The 23,444-nt window shown below is 39.9% G+C and overlaps 1 protein-coding gene across 1 annotated transcript in view; it reads right to left on the reverse strand.

The window, feature by feature from the left end:
- LOC122720865 (MOXD1 homolog 2) overlaps positions 1-15,552 on the reverse strand; it is a 185,874-nt gene extending 170,322 nt beyond the window's left edge. The window contains exon 1 of the mRNA XM_043947903.1: positions 14,964-15,552. The gene's annotated coding sequence lies outside the window, so the exon portion shown is untranslated. The remainder of the gene's footprint in view (positions 1-14,963) is intronic.
- Between the last annotated feature and the right edge of the window lie 7,892 nt (positions 15,553-23,444).

Genomic DNA, 23,444 nt, shown 5'->3' on the forward strand with positions numbered 1-23,444 from the left:
AAAAGCAATCTCGTACGTTTGCTTTCCGTGCGAGTCAATGGCAGAGAGAGAGAGAGAGAAGAGGGCCTAGTCTCGAGATTAGAGCACAGTGGCCTCGTTAAGAGGCAAGGTAGTAAGATACTATAATCGGTATATCGGGGCTACCGTGTATTCGTACGTGCAAACACACGTGCGTATGCACGTATGCTATCTCGTTACATTGTTTCGAGGGTGCACGTGTTCCGCGTGGAACACTGGCCGTGTTCTTATTTAAATAGATAGAAACTGAAAACGTACGCGTTCGACGTAAAAGGCTCGTCGTTGGGAAAAGGGATCCCGTGTGTTGGTCGAATTACGGGGAAAGAAACTTTTTTCGGAAAAATGAAAAGTGTGCAACGGATACACGCGCGAGCTTAATTCGCGGCATGGGTACACACACCGACGAGCGACGAGCGAGCTTCCCTTTCCTTCCCCGCCTCGCCCTTCGTCTTTTCTCTTCTTATATTCTTTGCACAAACGTTCCGGGTATATCGTTTTTCTATTTTCCTCCGGGTCACCAAGTCGTGTGTCGCCCCGGCTTCGCTTGCGGCATGAATTAAGCCGGGCACGGACTGGAAAACGAAGAAAGAAAGAGGGAAAGAAAGAAAGAAAGAAAGAAAGAAAGAAAGAAAGGAAAAAAGCGGGTCATATTTTATACATACATAGCCGAGCTCTAAGCGACGAATTTAAAAGCGTTTCGCGCAAAAGGAAAAAAGGACGAATTTATTCCAAAACTGTCCAACGGCTTTTCCTCGTCGTCCAAAATTCTCGTTCCTCGAAGGCGCGTGAATCACTCATTTTACGCGCGTCGATCGTCGTTGAAACCGTTGTTTCCAAGGGGAGGGGTTAATTGTCATCCGCCTATAAACCGATAAATTCCCACCCCGGCCACTTCGCTCGCGCGACTTCCAACCTAACCTAACCATCGACCAGAAGACGCGTCGAACAGTTCGAGCTGTTCGATGCCGCCGAATATACGCCGCCTCTGATCCAGGCTAAATTCGACGTTAACCCCCGACATCCGCGGCGAACGACTGCCGGCGAAACAGTTCGGCTAACAAGCAGAGATTTCACACGCGTCTGCACAGACAAACGTGCGAATCCCCGGGATCCTTGTGTACCGTGTGTTTGTGTGTGTATATGTATGTGTGTGTACACCCCCGACGTCGAGGATCGCGCTCGTTTCCACCACGCGTAATTCGTGCGCGCCAACTGGAATCGCTCGGCCGCTCGTTGTTACGGAGTTATCTTCGCTTGTTATCTTCTTTTTCTCGGGAAATTGGCTCATCTTCGGCGGAGGAATTGTTCTATTTTCGAAGGGGTCGCTTGTCGATTCGTTTAAATTCGATTCAATTCGGAGAAGGTAAGGTAATAAAACGGGGCAGTTTATTGTACAGGTAAGGCTTTTAACCTCGTCTTGTATCTCGAAGACTGAAATCTCTCGATCCTGATAATCGAATTATCGTACCATTTCTCGTTCGAATGAACGCGAAACGGAACACGACACCACGCATCGAAATCTAAACACACCCTCGACGGCGAGCAGTGAATCGCTTCTCCTTGAAACGCGATAAAAGGGTGGAGGGGGTGGGCAGCGTGGCCGTTAATACGCGCGTCGCGAATTGATTTTTAATTGCAATTACCGTGTCCGATTCGGGTCTAACGATGCAATTACTTTGTTATTAGTATCGTTATAAACGAATTAACAATTAAATCACAATCAGAGCCGATAGAGAGGGAGGGTGGGGGAAGAGCGGAGCGGCGATCCGCGCCTCGATCCACGGAAACGGGGATCCCCGCTAATACACTCTCGTTCGTTTCGGTATTTCAGTCATTACTTTTTAATTATCTCGATCGCGTTCCCGCGTATAAATAACGCTACACACAAATTGAGAGGCAACGGCCGCCAACAGGAGGGCACGAAGGGGAGGAAGTGGGGAGGAGGGGCGCAAGTCGAGTAAATAAATTTGTCGAACTCTCGTCGCAGTGCGCTCGTTATGGAAAGCATTCGAAGTATGCGGTTCAATGAGGCGAAGGGGGTGCAAGCGGATAAACGATATAACGCTTCGAAAATGGTCCCTGTATCCGCGCGTGAACGTGCTTATAATCGTGGCAGGAACGAACGCGTGCTTTTTCCCTCCCCTTCCTTCCCTCTGCTTTCCTCGTTTTCCCGTGTACTTATATATCCTCTTCCGTCCGTATACATATATATATATATATATATCTCGTTTTACGCCCAAGCACAAATTATCTGCTCTTAAATCGCACGATTTTAACGAAGCCTTTGCTTTTCCCCTGTGTTTAACGATACTAGCCGTGTACTACCCGTTTCCAATGTTTGCATGCCGGGTTGGTATTTAACGAGTTAAAGAAACGAGAATTTATTTCTCTCTTTCTTTTTTCCAAGTTCGTGCAGCTCCCGATCGAGTTATGGGGGTTAATTATTTTAAAATTCTCTGGGAATTTTATAATAGGTGTAGAGGTGTAGAACGAGCTTACGTTAATTTGATTCGTATGTGCGCTCGAAATGTAGGAATGATGCATTGTAATTTAAAAGAAAAAAAATCAGCAAAAATTAATATACGAAAGGATGTCGTTTAACTTAATCTTTTCACCCATTTCAAAACAATTTAATGTAAAGAATCGATCGTTGAAAATCGTATCTAAGGAACATTGAAATTAATCAATAAATTCAATAATCGATTCGTTAACGATAATTTAAATTTTCTTCGATGCTAGATTATATTTATCGTGAAAAGAGAAAGAAAATTCTTCCATCTCTTTTTTTTTTTTTTTTCTTTCTTCCTTGCGAAAAGAAGATCAATTCTAAAATCCTCGTCTCGATTTATTTCGACGGGGGAAATATCTATCTCCATTTTATGGAGATTCCGCGTTGCCACCTGTTATGAGAAAATTTACCAATTTATACGGCGCAGTTTCGAGTTCACTTTAATTCGTCACGATTGAAATAATTTCAATTTCACGGGCGACATTGACTTCTCGGTTTGCATGGACAATTAAGATCCAGCTGCGAGCGATATTCTTCCCCTTTTCCTCTCCCTCTCCCCCCTGCGTTTCTTCGCGGGATGAATCTCCATTTTAATCTCGAACCGCGCCGCTTTCCTTCATTTCCTCTCGCCGCGGATATCCAACCCCTAGTGGTTGATGAATATTACAGTCGAGAAGGGGCCCACAGCCTAATGAGCAGATCGTGTGGCCAACGGTTAACCCTGGCCACGTACGAAAGGATTTAGATCCTTTTCAGTGTGTACGTGTATGTATTCTGCCTGGAGCAATTATTTCTACGGGGTGTCGTCCCAAGGAATTTGTCAAATCTGTGCAATTAACAACTCCGCTCTCTCCTCAACGAGCGCAATTTTATTCACGTTGCCTTAATTGAAACGATCTTTCAACGTTACGATGCATTGTTAGAGGCGACATTCGATGCGATCTTCAAACTGAAATTTTTCTTCTTCTTAATTCACGCAATAATCACACTATGCAAATATTTTTCATAAATGAATAACGATGAATATAATCAAACCATTTACGACTATTATATCATTTACTCGATATTGTATCTTGATTCTGTTTCACCCGACAAAGCTCGATTACCATTATTATAATTTTAACCATCCATCCGGACAATAGTAATTCATCTGTTTAACACTATTGTTCCCGAGTTTGATCGAGTAATTCTCTGTCAGAAAGTCGTTTCCACGCGAGGAGAATAAAGGCTGGCTTGGGTTTGTTGTTTCCCTCTCCGGTGAAGGGAGCCACTGTGTGCCTGGTCGTTTGTCCTCGAGAATGCATTTACGTGGTTGCGATCATGCACCGCGTTCTCATGCGAGTGCATACCAATTCGTAAATCTTTCGTCCACGAGAGAGAGAGAGAGGGAGAGTCGAGAGAAACGCCCTTAAAGGACCATCAGTCGTTCGAACAAGTCGTTGCTGCACGCTTCTCGTCGTGACTTCGAGTTCTCTCTCAATGGATCCTCCAATGTACGACGTATTTTCTTTGCCCCGTGTCGAGTGCTCCTTGCCTGCCTTCGTAAGGTAATTTTCGAACGCTCCGAATTGTCAGTTGTAAACGCGAGCAAACGTCGATCAGCGGAAACGCGGACGTTTTCTTGCGTCGTCGCAAGAGAAACTCGCCCCTTCGATCCTCATCTCCTGCTCCTTCGTAACGAGGAAACTTTAAAGCCAAGTTTTGCCAAAGTGTTGCTTCCTCGGCCTCCCCCGTTTAAAGGGAGGCACTCTGCATTTCATTAGTGGAGCGAAAAGAAAATGACACGATTCGAGGAAAAAGGTAACGCGCATTCGAGTTAAGCGGTTTCGAAAAGTCGAAAGATTCCTTTTAATTATTTCACCGTTCAAATTCAATTAACGCAAAATGAACGCAATATCCCTTTTTACGCTTAATACATTGGTGATTGCGTTTCGAGTTGAACGAATTCTTTTAAATAATTTTTGATGAAAAAATTCGGACTTTCAAGGAAATTTATCATATTTGTACGTTTCCTGAAAAAGTAATGGTACAATTTTCATCCGTTCCGTAACGTATCTATACTTCCGTATGGTAGAGTGTTATATCGGATTTTCGAATAATTCCACGCGTCAGAAGAAGTGAAAAATCGAAGATTTAAGCAGGAATCACGTTTGAAATAAATGTGGTTAATTGTTGGAGAGCCGGAGGCGATAGCCGAGCGAGATAAAACTGGGGCGCGCATCGCCGAAAAGGAAAAGTATAACTATCTTCACAAAGGCATCTGCGTTTCCTCCTCGCGATGCCCGGCCGAATGAAGGGTATAAATGACGGACAATTTAATATTTTACCCCTTGGTGGCGCGAACCCGTTCGTTATCTCCCTGCATACTACTTTCGAGCCGGATGAGAGGCAGATAGGGTGACGTTACCTCTCGCGACTATAAATACACACACACACACACACGAGAACCGGCATAATATAATTATCTAAATGATATATGGTGGCACTCGTCCATTTCTTACACGTAGCATTCATCTAAAGCAGATGACATGGCCGATCTGTCGGCTTTACGATTTACACGCCCTCGACATTTACAGCTTTTGTGCCCTCGTTAAAAAAAAATAACGTCCTGGAATATTATCGTGGAGCTTCGACAATACGTTACACGAGGTGCAGAGAGATTGATATCGGGCGTGAAAACAATACAAATTAGTTGAATCGATATTTTATACCAGGAGATATTTTATATCCACCGATCTACGGTTTATTAAAATATTAAATGTAAGATTTTCATAGTAGAAGTAAAAAAGAAAAGAAAATGATATGACATTTCACATACGTAGAGTGCTGATACATTTCGAGCATTGGAATTTCGGCACGCGTTTGGACATTCATCAGTAGTGAAAATGCCAATCGTTCCAACGCGACTTGAAACTAACGCGGTGTTTTTTTTTTTTTTTTTTCTCACCCTCGATCACCTCGTGAATAAACATTTTCACGCGCGAACACGCGGCATCCGATACCAAGAAATGAATGGAATTTAGAGAGAGAGAAAGAGAGAGAGAAAGAGAGAAAAGATCGGATCGTCGATCTCGAAATCGTTCGCGACGACTTCTTTAATCTCATGATACGTCACCACGGTCTATTTCGCGAGAATCGATCCTTTATTCAAGAGCCGCGGCCACGAATGGGATCCGTGAATGAAAACACGATCGGTCTCGACACAACGATCGTGTCGTCTTTTTTCCCTTCTTCTCTCTTCTTTTTCTCTTCTCTTTTTGTCTTTTCTTTTTTCTTTTTTTTTTTATTTCCTCCCCATCTCCCCTGTTTCGTCCACTTGTCCGACCGAAAAATGGAGGGTGTTACATCGACGCCTGGATCGATTGCTCCCTCGCATCGCGATATACCGATATTCAATTAATCATTTTAGTTCATACTGGGTGAGGTTTCAGCGTGCGACAAAAGCGTGAATCGATGGACACCGGCGGAGCGTGACGGAACGCGGCAGACAATACGTTTTCCATCGATGAAATTTCTCCGAACAAAAGCTAACACGCTCTTTTTTCAGCCGGAGCCAAGCGATTTCAATTTCGAATTAGCAAGTCAAAGGGGGGTCCCGGCACGGCTCTCATCCGTCCCTGTCATCGACCAAACACCAATCCCACCGATTGATTATTATATCGTGTTGCGAATTTACACAACTCTCTCGCGTCTCCACTTGACAGGGATGAGAAGAATTTGCAATCATCCGCCCGTGCTAATAAGAAATAACCGGAAACACGCTCATTTTTTGATTTATAGAAACGGGATACGAATATGAAGAGCAAAAAGAAAGGAAGGAAAAAATAAATGGATTTTTTTCGCTTTTGTTTTTCGCTATACAGAGAAATGTATAAACTTGAGTATATATTTCTCCAGATTTATGTTTCTTTCATTCCAAATAATTGCTATTATATTTCAATTTTAGTATACCAATTAGCCTAATTAAACTTCACGGCCAATTATCGATGCAATTCCAAACTCTCAATTTTAATCGTGAAACAATAATTATTTCCCAAGTTGCCGTTCAAAAAGTTAATAACAAAAAAGTAAAAAAAAAAGAAGGAAGGAAGGAAAGATATCGAAAAACACAGACGAGCGATGGTTCCCGCCGCCATAATTACGCACGAAAAGCGAAAAAACATCAGCGAGTGACTCAGGACGGTCCCCGAAGCGAAATTAGCAATTCAAAGCGATCCTTTTCGTCGTCTTTCGACCCCTCGGCCACCCCTTCCTAATTCTCGCGGATAATATATACCTCTGCCGCGACGAAATCATGGTTTTTGGGACGGCGGCTTAATCTCGTCGCCCCTGCCCAAATCACCGGGTATTCCGTCCATCGCGACCGCTCGCGACTCTCCCCGTCCTTCGTAATTTGTAAGTGCGCCTTTGGTGCGTCCTACCACACTCACCCTCCTACCACATCGAATCGTTCAACGTGTCTTTGGCGTTTCCACGACCAAATTACAGATCACGCGATCCCTGCTTTCGAGAATTTCCTTTCCTCCCCATTAGCATTCTTTCCGGCTGTCATTACGTATACAGGCCGATTCCTATTCGAGCATTGGCCGGGAATTTAAAGGCAATTAACACGCGCCACGGGTGGACCAGATAAGGACACGTGGGCGTGTGCGTGGCTCCTTCTGGTTCCAAGCCGTTATACGTTGTATAATGAGCTCCTACGAGATTCTTTCCATGCTCCTTTTGGATACGTTTCGATGTTTCGCGTGGCGATCGCGAGGAATGAGTCGTGAGCAGATCGTACATACGTTTCTCGTTAATGGTTTCTGGAATTATGGAGGGGATATTATATTCGATTCTGTGGGCTGTTTAGTTGAGCGATAAATATTTCGATCGAATGTATAATCGTGAATATGCAAAAAAATTAAAATAGAAAAGAAAATGGCACGAATCTCGATAGGATGTTGAATAGAAATAGTGAAAATGGCATGATATTTAATTAATAAAAAATTCCACAAGGATTTCGAATTGAACAATGGGCTGGAGTTACGTTCAACCCTCAAACTCGAGATCCTCTAATTATTTTGGACGGTTACGGAGTTGCAGGAGAACACATCGGTAGGAATGAAAGTTTTAATAAACGTTCTGTACCTATGTTACCTCATTTGCAACTTGTATTTTCGTATCCTATTTTTTTTCCCTCCCGCATCAAAGTAAATGAGAATTTTCTTCCGTAATTTCTTGAATTTTACGTGAGATATCCTATTATTTCTACAAAAATAGAAACTAATATAATAATGTAAAAATCTTTCCTAAAAATTTAAATCCATAATTTAATAATAATCGGTTACGTATACTTAAATAATTTTTCTATAATATGATTATTGGATATTTATGCATTCGATAAAAATCAATAATTCTACATTCAACATATAACTGAACGTAAATTTTATTCTAACAATTCCTCTAATCTGGCTGGACAACAATTTAACTTCAACAAATATTCTGTTTAAATTACACGTTTAAACTTATTATTTTCTCACATTTTTACCCAATTTATTCATTCACGTCCGTTCACATCGAACAATTACAAAAATTCAACACACAATCGCAGAATCGATCCGATCCGATTCCAAAATCCGAAATGAAGGAAGGAAACTCTGGAGAATACACGTGAATCGCGTATTTCAACTCTGGCAGAGGAGCAAAGTTTACCTCGTATTAGTATAATTAGGGAGGCGAGGCGAATCCTGTCGATGCCACGATTTCGACTGAAATTAGCCGAGCTCCGTCTCTGTTTGATTGTATCAAACAGCCGCGTTAATCTCGCAATCGCGTCGACGCGTTGTGCGTTTCGAGTCTACAATTTTCACCCTTGATCGGGTGAAAATTCGCGACGATTCGGTGTGAAGAGCGAAAGAAAAACCGAGCATACCTGTACGATCGTAATCGCTCAGGTATGCACGGCCAGGTATACGTTCAATTATGCTCTGACACGCCATTGCGCGGGACGGTGCCAAGTATGGTAATACGAGTGGCACACGCTGTAAACGCGTACCACCGACGTTACGAACGGAAACACGGATAAAACGCGTGATTTGCTTGGTCTTCGAAGGGAAAGGGAAGACGTTCGTGCAGCTCGAGAAAGGGAAGAACTCACGCTATTGAATTAACATATGTTCCGCTCACGGGAGGACACCTCTCTCTTTCTCTCTCTCTCTCTCTCTCTCTCTGTCTTCTATCGTATATGATTTTAAATATCCTTTTAATCTTTAATTTATTTATATATTCGTTTCTTTTATTATATCGTTTGTTTTTATGGCGTTGCGAAATTGTAAATATAAGGAGTTTTTTATTAATTCGTTGGATGAGAAAATTTTGATGAGAATGTTTTTCAAGAGGATACTACATCGAGAGAGATTAATTCAGACAGTGAATGATTTTCACTCTCAACGTGGTGACGAATAACTTTAAAAAAAAGTAACCCTCGTTAGAGTTTTACTGTCAAATGTATTCGCATCCTTGAAATGAATTTTCTTGGAAATATCCAATTGAACAATTAAGATACATTACGTAATTTTGAAAAAGGTTGCTAACCGAAAATGTTACACGAACAAGGAATATTTTGGTTGGAAATAAAGTTAAAAATAAAAGAAAAGAAATAACCCTTATCGCGTAGTTATTTAAAGAGAAAATTTGCAAATTCGTGTGCGAAATAATTTTGACATTTAACGTGTTCTCTACTAATATTATACACATAAGCATTTACACACGTATGTACAATTTCCACGATATTTTGGAAGTGAAATAGTTAAATCGAGAATATCATCATTGTTTAAAGGGGTTAAGGTCGGTTCTAAAATTAAACTGGGTGAATGCGAAAGAGGCAAGGTACACGCTATTCCGGAATCTTATTAATCCTTAAATTTATTCCACCCTCGAGAAAGAGAGGGCGTAAGAGCGTAGTTCTGCATTTTGTCACACACTCGTGAGACCTACCGCATTGAAACGCAATAAACTGGGGCTCCATGCACTTGACTCTCTGCCGAGTGACGGAAGCATTATTTGAAAAGATTTAATATTTAAGAAGGAAGTTGTAGATCAAGAGTTAGGAAAAAAAAAAAGCGGATATCTAAATTTCCATATACGAAACTCTTTTCCTCGAAACTTTTTGAATCCTTAAGGGATGCAGTAGTTTATAAATAAATGAAATTATTGAATAAAAATTCTGCAAATTGCTAAAAAATATAACAAATTTCGTTATAAAATAGCCCTACAAAATTTATATGGAATATTTATTAAATTTCCATTTTTTTTGCAGAACGAAAGCATTACTCGACCGTTCAATTATTCGAAAAGGGAATTGCAAGTTGGACATCCGCAACAATTTTTTTCAATAGAAATAACAAAAATGAATAAGTAAAAATAGTGACGTCGCAGGATTAATATCTAAATAAAAGTTATCGATGCCGGGAACTCGTAATTCAAAGGAAAAGAAACGTAACAACGCTCGTTCCGTGCATTAACACCGGGACTCTTAATTTATTAGCCGTATAAAATAAAGTCAGATCGATACGAGGCGCGAAATCTACGCGAGAAATATACGAGATCGTATCGCGTGCGCTCGCAAAACGAGAATTCGCGTGAGCGGTTCGTACGAGAGAGAGAGAGAGACAGAAAGAGAGGAGAGAGAACGTTCCTGCACACCCGATATCGACCTTTAACGTCGCCTTATCTGTTACCCGCGATTTAAACAGTGACCTAACGATTCAACTTCTTCGAAGCCCACACGGCTACGTGTTTAACGTCATTATCGAGTTTCGTCTTTGAATACGCGTGATAACTGCACGAGGAAATGAAAATTGGGATGTAAGGCTTAGCGAAGAGAGGCAATCACGACGTACATGATGAAAACGAATTACGAATGATCGACGAAGAATGATTGCGATTTCATATGAAGTTTCTTAAAAATTACCTCTTTTAGATGTTTAATTTACACTAATGAAAAATTCCTAATCTTTCTCCTCTACTTTTCAATACGTATCTTTCAATATCTCGAACGGTACACATTTCGGATTAAACGCATTATCCTTTCCTTAACTCGCGAATTACACGGGTGCAAAAACTCGTGGATAGAAGGGGAAGAGAATCGCATTAGCCACAATTCGTGGAAAGGCACGCAACAACAACGCAGAATCGCCTTCTTCTTCTTCGCGTGATTTCTATGCAGATGCGGCGAAAGCGCACGATGGCCGCCCCCTCGGCAAAATGAAAAAGGAAAGGTAGGGAAGGGGGTGGAAGCGTTGTTGGCCGGGACAAACGAAGAGCTCGGGGAAGAAGGGTTTAAAGGAGATAGCCGGTAAAGATCTTGGCGCAGGACAAGCGAATAATGTATAGCCTTGGTGGCGGTATCCGGCTGCGCCATCTCCGCTCTCTCCGCGCCGCTTTCGCGCGACAATCTTTTCTCACTTTGGCGAAGAAGCCATCTTTCAACTTATGGAAATTCTCTGGGATCCCAAACTTTCCAACTGCCGCTGTTGCTGATGTCGTTGCTAACGCGTTGCTACACGCGACCGGGAGGTATATATGTATCGAAACAGGAGGACGACGAACGACGAGGAGGAGGAGGAAGGGGGGACGACAAAGCCGTGTGTCGGGGCCGATCCTTCTTTTTCTTCTTTCGAATCTCTTTTACAGGGTTTAGACCGGTGACGTAACGATGTTGCAAAACGGGACATTTGTGTTCTTGAGGAAGTTTGCGCTTTTGGGTCCGATCGTTGAACCGTTTCTCGAATAAATAAAATATCACGTGCGAAGATTCGTCATCATCGCCTCGTCGTCTAATAGCCTTCTATAAAATATCGTTGAGAATGGATTTTAACGTGCATGCGAATTCCGCTGGCCAATCGTGCAATTAATTTAACGAGGAACACTATTGCGTAAACAACAATTAATTAATTGTCGATGCGTTAATTAATTGTCGTTTAAATAGTTTTGTTAATTTCTAGTATTAATTATTAATTAATTTTCGAGTGAACGATCGTTTCGATATTTATCAATAGACGATAGATAGATCGATTATATAAGTGATTCCTCCACTGATAAATCGAGATTTTTCGTAATTCGTTCGTAAAAGCAACGCAAATTTCCCCCTTTCATTTATTAAAACCAAAATGAACGATCTTCCTGCCAAGTAAGCAAGATCTTTTTACGCTTTAAAATCACGATATCTATCTGATTTTCCGTAATTTTTGCCAACACCGATTTCTCTTTTGCATTCAAAGCATTTTCGATGCGAAACGCCGCCGGTCACGGAAAAGCTGGATAAAGGTACGGAGTGGAAACAGATTGCGCGGAGGGAGAAATAAAAAAAAAAATTTGATATGAACGACGAGACCCTCGCGTTACCCATGCAACGCAGTGTGAACAAACATTAAAAAAAAAAAAAAAAAAAAGATGATAAAAAAAAAATATCTCTCTCTTTTGAATCGTTCTGAATTAATAGAACGTTGATACGAAGAAAAAGAGATATCAAAAAACGAAACTCCACTGGACGTCATTTCCATATATCGTTGGGGTGTATAATTTCTCGAACTTGAAATTAATATTTTCAAACACGTTAAAACATCGCACATCGCGTTTCTCTGTATTTTTCATTCAGAGCAAGATGGCGAACGAAAATCTCGTTCCCTTTTATAAAAGCGATATATCTCTCCCTTTTATGCACGTTGCCACACATGTGTATCATCACGTAACCGTCAAGATTATAGCATAAAAAACGAACCGGTGCGCCTTTTATTTCTCATCATTTCCGCGTAATATTTTTTTTTATCGCGAATCCACCACCAGCTTCGTATAAATAGAGGTCGAGGAGGATGATATCTTCGCTCGAGATTTACAGACATCCGTGATATCGCGACGAGTGGAAGGACTTTTCACCGACCAATGGACCCCGTGAAAAGAGTTTCATTCAAACTTTTCTTATTTTCGACTACGGATCCGCTACACGACAATGCTCTTAAATTCTCGGTCTTGCTTGGATATGGCCATTATACTTGGGGCGTTTTATAAGAACCGTTTGACCGGTAACCGTGGAAATTAGGTCATTCGTGCTACGTCTTCGTCTTCGACGAATATCGAGAGGTGTGTAAATTTCGCACGACGAAGGTTCATTACGAAGTTTCGTAAAAGTTTTATAGGAGCGTCGTAGAGATTGTATTATAAAAATTGTCGAGTATCGCGGTTTATGAAATATAGAGGGAACTTGATTAACCGGTTTAATAATAGAACTAATCAAACTCGTAAAAATACTTTTTTGTGTTTCCTGTTTTTTTTTTTTTCTAACCTTTATAAAAATATGCGAATATACTTTCGGCCGATTCGACTATTAAAATAAATCATTTCGTTTTATAAAAGTCAAGTGCTAATCATAATTTTGGCAATAGAAATTTTATGATTAGTATCGCTTTATAGAAACGAAAGAATAAGTCTTAATTTTTTTTATATATAATTTATTTTATAAAAATAAAATGAACTTTATACATACCACGATAGACGATATTTTAACAATATAATTACAGTCAAACAAATCTATTCGCATATTTCATTTTATTAATTTTGCACTTGCGAATGCTCTGTCACGCGATCGTTCGTGTCCTACGATTCTATTTGTATTATTTTACGAAAGGAACTCTTGTTAATCGAGATCATTGATAATCATGATTCGGTTAATCAAAATCCTACAGTTGTAAATTAAAATAGGATGTTGTATATTTAAGCAAGATCGATAAGATTGTAAAATTAATCGTGTTATTAATTGTAAAATTAATATGTTATCTCTAAATCTATGAATTATCGCGAAAATTGCATCAATTTCCAAGAATTCACGAAGCTATAATGAAAATTTAAAAGTTTGCAAATTTATCTACACGTTATTCGAAATACGTATTCGGCCACGAGATGAATCGAGTTCCCGGAATTCGGAATCACAGTTTTTAAAAGTTTTCTCGACTGTTACGAAATTTCGTTCTGGTCACGCGGTTCACACAAAGCGAAACGGACTATTTTCCACGGTATCAAGATAAACATTCGCGAGCGCAGTTGTTGCTTAGAAGAGCTTGATTGTGGAAATTCGAATTGCAAAAAACGGGAGAATATTGCCGGAACGTCGAACTGGGTTCTATATTGCGTACGCAACCGAAAACTGTATATACACGCAAGTTAAGCGTTCGAATTCGTGAATATTAAATTTTGAGAAAACATTCAAACTCTTAGAATTACGAGAAATCTTTTCGAAATTGAAAAATTAAATATATGAAAATTCATGAATATTCGAATACGAATGATTTTAAAATAGCAAATTATAGGTTAACATATAACATAAATGTGTTTTCAATTATTTTGTTAAAATAAAGAAATGAAAAATAAAATAATATGCATATTATTTTGAATGTAGTAAAAATATTCTTGAGTTAATATAAGTTTCATTCTTCCGTCTCTTTTTCACTCTTCATTTCAATTTACCAACCGCGATCGAATTGAAATTTTGTAACATATTTTCTAATTATACAATATTGATCTTTTAAAAAGACGAAAACAATGTATGTTCGCGAAAAGAAATACACGGACGAGACGTAGAAGAATGTTGACGGACATAAATATTGAACGTGTAAGCCGATAAAACAGACTGACAAGTTGACGAGAGTGAATGAGATCGATCTTTTTTGATTTCGTGGCTCTACGATCGAACGAAACGAATTAAATATTCGTACTTTCGTTATTTTTATTACAACCGATGATAATAATAAAAAATAAGGAAAAACGAACGAAACATATTAGAATAATTATATTTTATCAAATTTTTATGTTTGTCTTTTTACTAATAAATATCTTGAAAAAGATATTTATTATCTAAAAAGAAATACAATATTAACTTATTTTCTATGTAATCGTAACTTTAAAACATGATTTGATCACAAATTGTTACTCGATCGATTCCAATCTTTTACGTACGTATCACGATAAAACGACTTTCTCGATAATCTACATAAGGCAGCCATCTTTTCCTCTTTTACGACTTTTTTTGGCGCGTAAATGTCGCTCACTCGATGTGTGATAGCATCTATGGTCAAAGCTTCAGACGATCAAGCAAAGAGCATAGATAAAAGGGAACGCGAGAAGATACGATTGACTATCTCTAAAGGGTTTTCTATTCCGAAGCAAACAGTATAAAGCATTGCATTCGAAACGTAAGTGGACGACCGATCGACATCGATGTTGTCAAAGAGATTTTTCTGCAAAGATCTCTCGAACTATTTCTACAGTGTATCGATCTTATCGGCCGCGGGACTGAGTAAAGTTAGGCACAAGTGTGCCCAGTTGACACAAAAAACGAAGCAAAGATGGAAGCGAAGAAAGGAAGATAGAAAGAATCGAAAAAGAAATGGATAAAACTTACCATTCGGTGAACGAAGTACTCTGAAGTTGCTGCCAGTTTTAATAGTCGAGCTCCTCGAGAGAAGTACAAGTGGCAGGAAGAATCTTAGCAAGGTATCTTGACCGGTAAAAAAAAGGATAAAAAAAGGCTTCTTCTCTTCTTTTTCACTTTTCGCCTTGTTTACACACTTCTGTCACTCTCACTCACTAAATCACGAACGAGAAACCGTTTGAGTGTGGTCCGAATTTCACCGTTTATCCGACTGTAACGCGAATGTAACGCGATCAACGACAAACTGCGCACAATAACCGTAAGAGCACAACAAACGTTCAGTTTTAAAGTTTACACTAAATTGCCCGCAGGGAAAGTTTTTCTTTCACTGTTCCAAGAAAGCCTTCGTTTTTTGTTTGTTTATTATCTGCGTATTCGCGTAACGGTCTCGTAAATACGTCCAGACACGACAGTTTTGTGTACGCTGTCACGGTTATATTAGTTTATCGGTAGGGATCAGCTACACTTATGACTCACGTTGTACAATTTCGTCACACGCGATTAACTTCACTGTAGTTCCAACGATATGTTCGCATGCTTCGAAAATTTCGTTCACCAAGAAAATATCACTCTTCTCTCTTCGAAAATAACACGTTGATAGCGAACACGTTGCTCTCCGTGTTAAACTGTACGAAAATCGAGTCGAAAATTGTCGAGCCACCGTCCGATAACTAACGTACGAAATATAATACGAAACGACGCGCGAGTCGACCGTACGGTACGGCGCTCGCCTGTAAACTAAACACCCGTCGCGACCTGAGGCCGGGACCCGACTGCTAGGGAATCTCCCCACTCCTCGCCACTCTTCTCGCGCGACCCTAGGCACACCAACCCCTTGTCCAGCTTTCTCTCTCTCTCTCTCTCTCTCTCTCTTTACCTCCCTCGCACCTCTTTCACTCTCATACCCCCTCGTCGTCCTTTTGCCCTTACTCTCACCCTACCACGCTTCATTTCTTTTTCTCTCTCCCTCCATCCATCCTTTTCCTCACTATTCCACGTTCCAACTGCCTAACGCCGACCCTTCACGTACGACCGAACGACCACCCGTTTTTCCCGTATATACCCTCGTACCTCTTCCTCAATACTTCTTTCTTCATCTTTCTCGCATTCTCTCGCTCTTGCACTCGGTCTCTCTCTCTCTCTCTTTTTCTTTCCTTCTTCCCCTCCTCCCACGCTGCATCTTTCTTTCCCGTCCCGCGTTCTCACTTTTTCCCGACACCGCGTCTTAGCTCCACTCTTTTCCAAGGACTTTCCGGATCTCGTTCCCGTCAGTCGCCGCTCTTTCAGAAATATTTCGGCGCTGATACAATCCGCCGCGCATGTACACGCGATTCGACTCGACTCAGGGTCCGCTTTTCCAACGAGCGGCCAATCCCCGTGGCACATGCCCGCCACTTTCCAGTCCTTCCATTCTTCTAAGATCTGAAAAAGAATGGTGGTGAAGAGGTGGTAGATGGTGGAGCAGGAAACCGGAGGGCGAGACAAAAAGGAAATGGTGGAGTAGGATAGATCTTTTTATCATAGCTCGCGAAGGATGGATTTGGAAGCAGGCAAGTGCTGCAACCCGGCGAGTGTTGTTTCGATTTCTTTGTGTTTCGATGGGATCGATGGCTTGCATAGGATGTTCGTAGGATTCGAATATCGTGCGAAACCTCCTCCTCGAAATCGTTTCGTTCCGTTTAAAACTCGGTAATGAAATAGGTGAAGGGGGTCGGGCAGGAAATCACGGCGCGCCGATTAAAAATAACGCGAAATTTCGCGAATCACGAAGACACTTTTTATCTCGAAACAGTGCCCGTACGAGTGGTGCATGGCCGCGTTTGAAAAGTAATTAACGTTTGACAAAACTGTGTTTCAATTTGTACCGCTGCCCGTTTTAAGTCTGTGTTAAATTGCGATACGATTAAATTCGACGGTGGAAATAAAGTTCGCTTAATTCGTTATACATTACCTTAACATTCGTACTTTTTTTTTTTTACTTATTTTTTTTTTCCTCTTCCTTTTTTTTCTTTTTCTTTTTTCTTTTTTTAAACATTGCAACTAGCGAAATATTTTCACTCAGAGACATTTATAATATTCGTCAAATGTTTACACGTCTCCTTAAGTCTCGTCGGCGCGTAATATAAAATAACTTCTCGTTTCACCGAGCATCGTTGTGATCAAAGATAAAACAGTGTTCTCGTTGGGCGGAAGCGAAAAGTTACACGAGAGAGAGAAAAAAAGGGGGAGTTATCCTGTAAAAATGTTTCGACAACACGTAGATTTAAGGATGGAACACAAAAAACGATGGTATTTTCACCATCCTGTCGGAATATTAAATTTCGACGATGAATCAGAACGTACGAATTCGATAAAAATGTTTCGCGAATTCCTTTCGAAGTTAAATAAAATCTGCCTCTCCGTAAATACAATGGATGCAATGGGCATTCAAGCTTCCAACAACATTCCCAATACGCTTATGTATGTTTAGAAAACAACGCATGGAACTGCAAACGATAACGATGTTTCTGTATTTCTTTCTTAAAGAAATTTCGATATATATATATATATATATATATTACAGACAATTCTTTGTTAAAAAAGAAAAGAAAAATTTCGATATTTCTTAAAAGAATTTCTCTCTTAAAAAAAAAATTCTTCTAATATTTACAAAATATTCAATACAAGATCAAGATAATTTATTTTCTATCAATTTTCTTTTCTTTTCTTTTCTTTTTTTTTTTTTTTTTTTTTTTTTTTTTAATAAAAGAAAAAAAATGGAACGAAACGTTTGATATCCTCGATTCGAAAATAAGAATGGGCGTCGAGTAATTCAATGAGATATTCATTGTCAACCGGCAATGAGCTCAATTATTTCGTGCACGGCTAACTTTACGCTTTTCAACAGGATATATTCTTTTAATACAGCCGAGGACGAATATAATTACATCCCTGGGAGCCACTTCGCCGTGGAACTTGCTATTTCCACAGCGCAAATGAGCTTTTATCCTCCCCGCGAAGCGCAATTCCACCTTAATCCGTGTCTCGTTCAAATTTGAATATCGCAAAACGTAACAAGTTCTTTTGTCGGGCCCCCACCGTGTATTAGATTCGCATCAGAAAATGTGTAGCCAGCAATTTAACAGGGACGTAACCGTAACCGTCGTTTTCGGTGATCCTTCTCCCCCTTCCCCCGTTTCAAATGTAGCACACGGCAAACGCATAAACTTAATGCGCGCATCGGGTTGGTTTAGTTCTCATGCTTCCGTGAGGTTTCGCTAATCTTCACCGTGATACCCGCATCACACGAGCCAGGCAATTAACTGGCTGAATATGTATGCAGATCCGTTTATTTCGAGACGAGATAGTTGTTGTAAGAATAAATCTGAATCGCGCGCTCATGATTGCACGCGTTCTTGCGAGGTAACACATCTGTTAAATATATACGTTGCTTTCCTTTTTTTAATCATTTATTTCGTCGGAAAATAATATTATCGATGATTGATTGTTTCGAATAGAAAATTATTGTTACTTTTTATTATTTATACATTCACTGTGACAGTTTCGTTAAATTATTTCGTCGGAAAAAAATTATCGTTGTCGCTTTCAAACGCATTGTTATCTTTATCATTAATTTTAATATCGAGTTATATCAAGATTCATCGAGATTCGTATTTATTTAACTTTATATAATAAATACATTTATTTGGGTGGACGTTTATTATTACATATACACTCTTTTCCGTGATTATTATTTTAATTATTTTTAAAAGCTGGATATAATAAATTTTTTATGGGACGTTTTTCTTAAAAGTTTCAAATTTTTTTAAAAAAAAATCTTCTGTCAAAAATATATTAATATCGAGTGAAATTTAAAAAAAGAAAGAACATTGTTAGCTGTTGTTTCGCAGAATATTCGTACGTTCTCCGACAAAATAGCATTTGTCGTTTGCTTCAGGCGTCTCTTGAACGAACCAAGTTTCATGCTTCCGTGAGCGGAAAAGGAAGCACATAAAATTTAATTCTATCCCCTAGGTTAAACGTAGTCCCTCTCGAAAATTAGATTTTTTAATGAAAGTTCATTCGCTCTTGAACCCTTAATCCTTAGTAGCCAAGGATTAAATTCCTGTCTGACTCGGTGGGGCTACTTACGCTTTCCCAAAGCCTTCGAAACAATTTACGATATGAAAGTCAATATAATATAGGGTGTACGCTTCTCCATATCGAAAATTTGTCGTTAAACCAAATTACAATTACGTGGTAGATATAGAACGCAGTAGAACGGGAGAGGGGGAGGAGGAGGCGGGGGAAGGAAGGGGGAGAAGTAATTAACGTTCAATTCGCCGTGTAATATGACGATAATAATTGGTCGCAATTTATTATACGGGACCTATAAATTAAAAATTGAAATTACGCCACAATTGTGAATTCCATTTGATGTGTCACCCACTAATGCACCGGAAATTCGTAATATACGGAGACAGAGAGGTCATCATTCGGAATGAACACGTTGTATTAAATTTTTAATCAGACCATAACAAATTAAATTCAGTGTGTCATAATAGTATGATATAATTATGATTCGGCTAATTAATCATGCATGTTTGGTATAGGGAGCCGATTATTTGCAACTAATTAAAATAAGAATAATAATAAAACGCCGATTAATTATTCGTATCGTGAATACTACGAGAAGATACCAATTTTATTGCATACATATATATATATATATCTCGAAAATTTGTCATATCTCGGTCGAGGTCGGAAAACGTGATGTATATAGCTCTATTAGAAAGGAAATTATTTTGCTAACGACCGTTCAGTGTCAAGCATTAAATCATCCTATTGCCGAGGAAAAGCAATTTAGACGAGGTACAATATTTTGAAGTCCTCGAGGAAACTCGGAAATCCCATTTCAACGGCAATGAGCTCGTTCAACGGCTCGTGTATTAACGAATAAATTGCGAATGACGTATTGCCAGTAAAGTAATTCCATGGAATTTATCTGTTTACGACGCCTGACACAATGGCCTATGCTGTACCGAACCAAATTGCTCCTCTGCTCCTTCCTTCCTTCCTTCCTTCGTTCCTTGTTTCCTTGCCTCCTTGGACCTTGAATCCTCGAAACCTTACGCACGTGTCGATGATCGTAAATTCTTTTCTACTTATTGTTATATAAATTCTTCTACTTTCGCTTTCACTGTGTGACAGTAGGATTACGAGAAGGCGTTGTCGGGCATCGTAAAACCAAAGCAATAATCGTAATTCACGTCTGTTCCATAACTCGTGATTTATGGAGGACTTTAAGGATTTTCATAAACCACAAATAGGTATCGGTGCATCAACCGGTTGGGATCACGCGTGCCAAGTTTTGAATATAATAAGATTGGAATCCGGTTCTATCGCGGCGAGAAATAATTCCCGTATGAAATACGACACCTTCCTGAGTCTTCGATTATAACTTAATCAACATTCTTTCTATACCGAATATTTAATTACGTAAGATAAAGTTCGAGAGTTGATGAACATCTTCGATATATAATTTTTAAACAAATCGATCCACATTAAAATATGAATATGGTATATCTTTTTTTCTCTCTTTCTCTCTCTCTCTCTCTCTTTCTAATTTTTTCCATTTCTATCATTTCAGTACTTGGAAAAAAATCTAAATTTAGATAAGATTCTTACATCGAACATTATTCATATTTCGTACCTCGTATTAAATTTTACCTTCCCCCGTTTGCAGAATGTTTGCAGAACATACGCATCGTAACGAGACGCTCTATCAATTCATTACGGCAGCTAGGACTTGCGTACACGGTATTTCGGTGGATCCCAGGAGCACCTCGGCCATCGATCATGTTGCCGGGCATGGAAACACCGAAAAACGAAGCACCTTAACGACCAGTTACGTTTCATACCACACGATGGCAGCCATACAGAAACACAATTACGGAGTTTTCACCGCGGATGCTTCCACGAGACAGCGGGTAAGACGGTTGAATTTCTTGCGGCACGCCCGCTTCTTCCCCTTTTTTCCAGCCTTCCGGCTTTTTCTTCCCCCCCTCTCGCACCAGGAGTTGAACATCGAGAGACTGCGGTTTGTCCGGCAGGTAGAAACTAACGAGTGCGTCTTCGAAACTTTTAAAAGCTATTTTTACGTCTGCCGAGCTTAAAAATGGTTCCCCACCCCTTCTTCCTCTTCTCGAACTCGTGCAGGGTCCAGCCAGTTTTTTCCACCCGAGCATTTAGCAGTCGTAATGCCGGTGGAGAGAAAACTGGGCGACCGGGCTTCGTTCTCTCCACGTTATAATGCAAAACACAGGCGGGGAATAAGTATAAGGATTCGGTGTAGTTATTTGGCTGCAGCCACGGCATTGAGGTGCACAGAGGCTCGGGTGGCACGACGTGAAAGCGTAATTACTACGGCAACCAGCTCAACGAAGATGAACACGTTCGCCTGCACCGGTGGCAATGACTCCTCTCGCTCGCCCAGTCGTTGGCTAGCCGCTTGCTCCTTGCCTGTGTTACGTCTCTTTCCTCTATTCTTCCTCGACCCCGCCGGTGGTTCGTGGTCCTCTCATCAACGTTTCGAGGACCCTAACAGTCCTCGAGGGAGGTTACATCCGCGTGTATATACAGGGTGTTAATATATATTTAATGGAAAATTCTTTTTGGAGGGTTGATCCTCGAAGTTAAGATAAATATAAAAGTTGGTATATATAGAAATATCGGTCTTGTTTATTTATTGAGTTATAAGCAATTGAAGTTTGCGTTGGCGAGATGAAGATGGACGCGTTGCGCTGCGGACGAAGATGGAGATGTCTTATAAGAAATTGAAGTTCGCCTCGGATGAAGCGAGATCCTGGGGTGTAACGAAGACAGAAATGTCTTATAAGCAATTGAAGTTTGCCATGGATGAAACGAGACGGAGATGGGAATAAGACCGGCTATGCGATCGAGATAGAGACGCGTTTCCCTCTATCTTCGGTCAATTGCTTATAACTTAAATTGCTTGTAACTTGATAAATAAGTCTTAACCAAACTTTTCGTTTTGTCTTTGCGTTAATAAACTATCGGAAGATAGGGAGCTTCGATTGCTTCTAAGTTAATAAATAAGTCTCCAACGACTATTTTACGAATTGTTGTGCGCTACTAACTTTTTCGAACAAGAATCGATTCCACAGAGGCGTTTGAATATATTTGACACCCTGTGTACTGTGAAACTGTGATCCGATGGTAGAAGGTAGGCCCATCGAGCACCTCTCTAATACATTCTTCTTCGACGTGACCCTCTCCATTAGGGCGGACCACCATTTCTTTTCCTTGGACGTCTGTCTTATCGTTGTTTTAACGCTGTATAACGCTGGGAGAGGGTCGCAGACCGCCTCGTCGAGATAATATCCTTCTTTAAGTGGCGATCGATGTTCGTTAGGGAAGTGTGAATTTTCGAGGAGACGCGTAATGAACCATCGTGCGATGGTATTGAAACACAGTTGTTGGCCAACTTTCGTTTCAACGGCCGAAGTTGTGTTTCAAGCTTGAATTATGATCGAGGAGACCAGGGATGGAATTTTATTGGAAAAATATTTTTTGGTAGAGAGTAAAATGATACACGAGGACGCGTAGCTATTTTTTGAAACTATATTTTGATTAAATTTTTCCGAATTCTGTGTTAACTGGATTTAATAGGATGCAATTTATTAGTACGTGATTCTCCTAAGGGCCGGCCGAAATTACATTTTTGTCCCAATTATTTTTATGAAATATTCCAATAGTGGAATTTTTAATATTTATTTATTCGTATATATTCTATATGTTCTATTTCATTCACTGTGCGCACATTTTTATACAAATTTCATAAAAGGATTTCCAGGTTATCGAGATATTATTGGAAAAAAAAAAAAAAAAAAGAAATTATCTCCCAAGTTCTAATAAAAATTCCTGTCATGGAATATAAATTAAAATCTAATAATTCCTATTAAAATCTCATTCATAAATAACAATAATAAAAAAATAAAGAAATAAAAAAATAAAAATTCACCGCAATAAAATTATAGATAGAGAATTTTTATTTCAGTTCAAATTAACTTTACTCACGATGCATCTTCACTTTCGAACGAAAATCAAACTTCCATTTAGGATCCATCCAAGGATCCGATCCATCCATAAATAAATTTCAAAAGTATCAAAAAAGTTTTCGACGAAGCTTATCCGCATCGTTGCGGATACACGATGCAATCGATGCATTACAAGATGCAAGCCTTCCCCAACAAGGAATCGACATTTCCATGGAATCCATCAAAAACTTTCGCCAATAGGATTTGACAAACGTGGCTGCCCCCCTCCCCTAAGTCTGAGCCGGAGCCACTCCATCGTCGTATAATTCCATTAGTTGCGAGAACGCTGGATGTTCCCACGTTTGTCGCCTCGCGGAAGAGGGTGGGGAGAGGAGGTATCGTTCAAAAAGTT

This window comes from Apis laboriosa, unplaced genomic scaffold (assembly GCF_014066325.1).
Source record: "Apis laboriosa isolate Shangri-la unplaced genomic scaffold, ASM1406632v1 scaffold13_cov153, whole genome shotgun sequence".
Taxonomy (NCBI): domain Eukaryota; kingdom Metazoa; phylum Arthropoda; class Insecta; order Hymenoptera; family Apidae; genus Apis; species Apis laboriosa.